A 7555-nucleotide genomic window follows, 5' to 3' on the forward strand; every position below is an offset into this window, starting at 1 on the left:
GTTGAAACATATAAATTCTCTTACATTAAATATGTTTGCTACCGTCTGACGTATTGTGGATTTTAGAATATCAGGGTAGCATTGATACATTGGGAGGCTTGATACAGGCTTATATCCGCGATCTGTAGCCGTTTTCAAAAGTATTATACTAGTGAACACTATTCTTTGGCAGAGGGCATTGCGTGACGTTAATATGTAAGGCTAACAGTAGTTTGTTTGTGAAATATTCAACGAAGAGTGTTTCGAGGTGAGAAATTGTAAGTTTTTACTCAAGTTACCTAAGGGTTTTATGATCATGCATTAATTCTTCGGCATAAACAAACATTTCACTGGGAAATATGCATAAAACTACTCAATTTACAGTTTTATTCGCTTTTCAAAATATATGGGTATAAGATGAAAACATAAATCACTTTAAAAATTGCTTTCAGGGAGGTTTGAGACATTTGTCGTGGGGAGGCCTGATACATGTATAATCTTCAAAAAATATTCCGTAGCTAGTTGGATAGGCCTACATGAAGGCGTCTTCATGTAGGCCAACATGTCCAACATATCAAAGGGATTTTAAAAAACCGTACAATCCCCATGTATTTAACAAGGCCGACTTTTCTTGTGTGGAAGGACTAACTGACAATTTCCTGATTTTTCTACACCTATAGGACCAAAGCAAGCCAGTATCATTGCTGACCTACCTACTGAGCTGAATAATCCTCTCGATTACTCTCCCAGTACATCGTATCAATCCTCCCATATGTGGGGAGGCTTGAGACAGTTTGCATGTTTTTGTGTTCAACGTTCTGTACAGAATAAGATGTTTATGTTTTGCGACTTCTATATTTATTTTGTTGAACGATTAATTGAAGAATTATATAATATAAGAAAAGTCCTGCTTCTTCATATAATTCAGTTTCCAGAATAAAAATTCCAAAAAACGTATCAACCCTCCCCAGTCTCCCCTATAACTATTTGAATGAGCGGACCTGAATTCTAAATAGCACTTCCTGAAACCCTGTTTTTTTTTCAATCACTTTCAGCATTTTCGTAATAAAAATTGATATTAGTTGTGGCAACGGCGTTATGACATTAACGACATTTCATGAGTGCCAACCTTACTCCGTTCTAGTTACGAAAACTTGAGAAAATTATTCCATGGCCAACCCACTGCTAAAATAAATGTGAATGGAGTATAAATTTATATTACCATGAAATTGAAAGGAATTCTATCGAATAAAATGGAGAGCTTTGAATGAGATGAAAACTTTTATGTAATGTCATGATCAAACAATTTTTAACATCAAACAGTAATTAATAAGATACAGTTTGAGCAGAGGTTAGCGTAACGGAGTACCATACAATTTTGCGTAGGTATAATTCAAGAGTTTAGGGAAAACCCCCAGTAGAAAACCCTTTCTCCTCGTGAGTGTGGTAAGGGATGACACTGTTTACAAAATAACCTGAAATATTTCATATTGAAAGACAACACGCATTACAAAAATTGATACTTTATTCTATAGCAGAAAAATGTGATCTAATAAAATTAGGTTCTATATGCCAGATTGACCTAAAATTTAAAACTCAATTCAAGAAAGATACACAAATTCTACAAATGGACTTTGAAACTTAGGGAGTAATCCAGCTTAACTTCCAGATATCGAATTTCCATATTGGTCGTTCATTCAGATGGAAATATGAAACCTCGTTTTTTTTTTGGGTTCCTGACGCAAACGCCACTCTAAAAAGTAATTCCTCAAAATTTCCAAATCTGCGGATGGATTATTCTCTTTACTTCAATCAATGTTTCGAATTGACTACTATTATCATCAATTAAAACACGAAACCGTTTATCTGTAAAGTCAACCATCTTACCAAACCTCAGATGTGTATAAAGTTTGAAAATCAAACCATCCTTCCATACAATATCATATGCTTCAGATAAATCCACAAATTCTGTTCCTGTTTTCAGTTCATCATTGAAACCTGGCCAATTTTCCATTCTTGATGAATGAAAACTCATTTGGAAATTTAGAATATCGTTCAGATTTCAGATTTTAATTGGTTGCAGACTCCTCAGTCGAAAAGGAACTTAGAGCTGAGATTGAATGGATTACCACCCTTTACTTGAACTCCTTTCATATTATATTCACAGAGAAATCTTATCTGAACTTCATATTATTCTCATCCCCTTCTTCGTTATATGCATGGCTTTTCCATCAGCAGCGAATACTCTTTGTGTGACTTTTGATTCTGTGTTATAATTAAATAATGTCGTAGAAGACACTGACAGTTGGGAAATTCACAGAGAGCCTACTATACAGTATGCTTAAGATGTCTAAAACTCTGGTGTATTCACTGATTCGATTTTGTTTTTAATTTCGTGGGGATATGGGATCAGTTTCGTTTCTCCCACTGTAGGTAGCGCTGTTTGGAATTTGACAGAGCATTGTCAATTGATATTTGAAAATAATTTGAATACTTGCTACGACTCACGAATATGTTCTATTTATAAACGATTATTGGTGTGTGAAAATGTATTAGTTTCGAGAAAGGGATGTAGAACATTCATTCATTCAACATGTCGTTCAGTTTTCTGTATGGACAATCAAGAACTACAGCTAAGAATTCGGTGTTGTTGGAATTTGAAGCAGAACCAAATGAGATAAACGAACATTCGGGACCGATATCCCTAAGTTTTATGGAAACTTCAGCAATGTTTCAAAGAAACTGTATTGGAAATACGTAATGTGAATTGTGAGCATGTATTGAGAATCAGAAATACATAAATCTATTCGACTCTGTAACTTAAAATATTCTTCCTGAGTAGATATAGTGAAAATTCCCTTTCTGTCAACTGAATATATTGGATATTTGACCAATCAACTGTGTTTATTAATATCATATTGAATTATCCCCCTTCACGAATTCAATTTGTCAAACGGAAATTATCTTGAAGAAAAATAGTGAATACTCCTTCGAACCCTTATACGATAGTGTTGAAAATATTGAAGGATTTGTTTTTACAAAGTGTAAATCACAAATAATCCTTAACAGCTGATAAAATGGGCCAGTTCATATTTTGAACTCGTTGATCGATATTCGATATATGAACGCAAAACAAAATAAAACGAGAGATCATTGGACTTCCTTTGGTAGAACAAGGATAGAACGAAGCAAATGACATGGTGGCGCCGCCACGAAACTGATCCCATATCCCCGATTTTCTGAAATGTTGATGCTTGCAAAAAGTGACAAGTGCACACACCAGTGTTTTAGACATCTTAAGTATGCTACTTATGGACATAGCAGCAAATATCTAAATTACAAATGAATAATTCGTTTTAATAACGTCGACTTTAACATTTCCTTGTCGAGAACGGAAACCTACAATATTTTCCCTGCAAATTTGCTAGGAATTTTTCATTAAATTTCATGAACTTTCTAACCTTCGATCGACTGTTGCTGCTGGAATATATGAGAAAGGCAAACTTTAATATTTTGCTGAAGTTTCTTCTTTATACCTCATTGGGGATTCAAGAAATTCAATATTCTTTCATTTTTGCATTCTATATCACTCACAAATTTTCATTTGAATTTTTTTACAGCAGTAAATTCATTTACCATCATGTACAGCAGAACATATCTTCTAATTCTGACACGGAGCATAACAGCCTTCAAAGATCTAATAATCTGGGTAGGTAGAGGCAGAATTCTGGCTACGCTTTTGAAACTATGGACCATAAAGAAAAACACATTCCAAGACAATGGAAAGAATGAGAAGGCAGAACCGGATTCAGGTTTACAAGAACAACCTAAATGTAGTAAATGACATAGAAAACAACATCCACTATTAATTCATTAGAAAGATTACTTAATACTTACCCAACATGCATGCAAAAATTTTGTAATACATTTACTCAATATGAGTCACAAAATCTAGTGACTCGCTGACGTGGAACACTCTGTACAAATAACTAGCAAATATACAATTTCCGCAGAAGTTACACAATATCGAGTTATTCAATCATTATGTATTTGAGAAATTTACAATTCTCGAGGCTGTGGAATCTACATACCAAATCATAAAGTCTTTGTCGTAAAAATATCAACCCCATCTCCACTCAGCTCATTTGAAACTCCCACAGACGTGCTATCGATGTTATCCTAGGGTTCCGTGGTAACAGAAATCTAGGGTAGAGTAACTATATGAATCTCTGAAAAGCTGTCATAACTATCATATTCAGTTTGTGGCCAACAAACGAGCTTGTTAAGAATTAATGTTCAACATCAAACAAAACAAACGCGTCTCACCAAATTCGGTTTAGTTTAGTGCTTTGATATGCATACACTCACAAATTCAATAAAATGTGTTCTATCTCTTTTTCATTTGCGCAACCAATTTCACGTTGGTTAATGAGGGCTCTTTCCCTTTGTGAATGAATACGATATGAAAGGAGCTAACTTGGTTCAGAATAATATGACGAACTTCTCCGACGGTATGGAGTGAAACTTTGGTTTTCGGAATGATTTCAGTGAGAAGTTCAAGATATATTTGAATCGTTGCTTCTCCAAACGCTGCTGCTACTGCAGCGAAATTCGAACAACAATTTTGATGTTAATAACAGCATTTGAGGAAGTTATAACCCCCTTAAATTCCGAGGAAAAATCCGGTGTCTTTTATAATTGGACTGGTGAAAAATATCACACATTCAAGTTAAGGAATAGCTTCACGATTCAAAGAACACAAGCTCGGGTGAAAATCGAATTTTTTGGCGTTATAAATCTGTATAGCCGACTATTTGGAAGGGTAGAAACGAAATAAGTTCCAATTGATGTATGTTTACTTTGTACCACTCGCTTCCTGGAAATCTGTGCGTGGTGTCAGTGTTTGGACAATTATTCATTCTAGAGACTTCCACAGAAGCTTTTTATTGGGATGGGATTGTAGGTTATGGGGTGAAAACTCTGATTTTCATGCATAGGATGAATCGCTTTCAGGTGAATGGGAAAGAAGCTTTCCAGTATAAATCAGACGATCATGTCGAGAGAATATAAATTTTTGCAGATGTAGATCCACCTTCTCAATTTATGGGTTGGTTCAGTTTAGATGTTCAAGATCTCTTTAACTTTTTCTGTGAGATATTATTTCTAAATATTTCCCTTGTTAATCTTTTTACCCCTGTGTCGTTCTTTTAACCCTTTCAATATGAGTACGTTTTACACCAGCACACCGATTTAGCTTGGGGGCAAGTTGAAAATTTGATGTACTCAAGAGCCGAAAGCGCTAAACACCAGGGGCTCGGATATGCATTAAACATTAGCGATTCAGGCCTGAGGCCCAACTGCACAGGCCCACTCAATTTATTATCACGTGTTTTGTTACATTAGGTAAATGCTAGGCGATTAGGTTTTCAGTTCTGTAGTTAAGTGTATGATGATGGAAATGTTCTGAAACAAGTATTGGATATTAATTAGACGCGTTATCGCATTGTGAATGGGGAATTCTCCTCAATTTGGGTTATGCATATGCAAGTTTAAACTGAATAAATATGAGTTTAATTCATGATTTTTTCAAATTCACCGCGGAAACTATTCAAAATCATCCTTCAAATATGGGGTTTTGAAATTTAAATCGCTTTGTGCGGAGTTTAAGATTTGGCAACAGCGCATACAAGACAATGAAAAGAACAATGTCCGATCAGCTTGTTTATAAAATAACAGCTGTTTATCTACAGGCGCGTACTTACTGGCGAGCTTCAACTGCAACCGGCCATAAAAATCCCATAAAATTTTACGACCTTCCTCGTTCGTCGCAGACTTCATAGACAGCCATCTTTGTCTATCTCATCAAGATAATCCATTTGTTGTCCTTTATTATCAAGGCATATTTCAGTCGATGTTGCCAGCTTGTACAATTCTCACAAAACGCTTTGAATTTTAAATACCCATTTTTATTTTTCCTTTTTAAGTGCTTAGAATAATTTTTTTGGGAAACGGTTGAAATGGTTATTTAAAAATGTGACGTTGCAAAGATATTTCATAAAAAATACATCATTTTCGTCAGAAGAAGTATTCCCTATTAAACTCTATGCCTGGGACCACAGGTTGTCTCTGCCTGACCCCATCTTTTTGGGAATTTTTCGAACGTCAAATTTCATAGAGCTCGTTGCAGTGGCGGTTCCAAGAGTGATGTTAGGGTGGGGGCATAATTTTATATTTGAAATTCTGTAAGGTGTTTGTTGATGTAAAAAGAATAGGTATATCTTTATAATTGTGATACATGTTCGAAAGAAAACTACTTGGAAACTCATTCATGTTTGAAGAGGGAAATAAAATAATTTTTCCGATATTCGGACAAATATTTCTCCCAAGTTCTCAAACCATGGCCCCCACTGGAACAGCACTTGGCCCACCCCTAGAATTCCCATTAATTTCTGAGTAAACATAGAAAACAAACACTATCTAGGCGAGTATGCAAAATATGAGGGGTTCTGCTTTCACCGTTCAGGAAATCCTCTACATTCGCTGAAATTACTCCTACACATACCTTATGCAACAGCATAATCCGCCATTGTTTACGCAAACAAAAGCAGCGAATGCACTGAATTTATTCATTGTGGAACAAATGATAGCATATATAAAACTTAATGGGGTTTTATCCATCCCATGGTCCATAGGGGTTACTCATGTTAATTCAGAGCTGACCGATCTATAACGGGACAGTCTCAAGGGAAATGTGGACATGGAAAATTTCGTCTGCCCATATATCATCAGATTTTGGGAAAATGGTCCATTCAGTTTGAAGGTACTATGGTGATAAGATTTCAATTAAAACAGAATATGAGAATGAGATGATCAAGAGTATATTTTCCACCTGCTACACTTCAATTGACTTTTGACCATTTCTGGCCATACCAGTAACTTAAATTCCGCACAATATTTCTCGCTGTTTCGACAGTTTGAGGTTGTCAATTCAACAGCTTTTTTTTTCAAATTGTTTCATAAATTGTTGAAACTAAACATTAATATGGACTGTCTGAAAGCTGCTCAGAATACCTACCTTGCACATTGCAGAAGTCTTCCAGCGCGCAAGTTGTATAACAATTGAGATTCAAGTAAAGAGGGTCCGACTCAGATGGAGCGGCCACATTCTGAGGATGCAAAATAGCTCTGTATGGCGAATTTTCAGAGGGAGCTCGGAAACCAGGAGGCCAGTATAAGCGCTTTAAGGATATATTGCATCAATCCCTAAAATCAGTTAATGCCAATCATAATTGGGAACAACTAGCGTCAGACAGATCACAGTGGAGGTCTTTGGCCCACACTTATAATGGAGACTCGAGAAGAATACAGCGGCGGCCAGATTTGGTTACTGACTATCCATTTCTGATTGTGGAAGGATCTGTAGGTCACGGTTGGGTCTCTCCAGTCACAGAAGGGCACACAATCGCAAGTAGCCCTAAGAAATTATAAGTTTGATCGCACCGACAGTTTTGTTTTTGAGTCTTTTTGTAGATGCATGAATACCTAGCAGTAACGCTTTCTGCATGACTTTATAGAT

The sequence above is a fragment of the Coccinella septempunctata genome, chromosome 8 (genome assembly GCF_907165205.1).
Source record: "Coccinella septempunctata chromosome 8, icCocSept1.1, whole genome shotgun sequence".
Lineage (NCBI taxonomy): Eukaryota > Metazoa > Arthropoda > Insecta > Coleoptera > Coccinellidae > Coccinella > Coccinella septempunctata.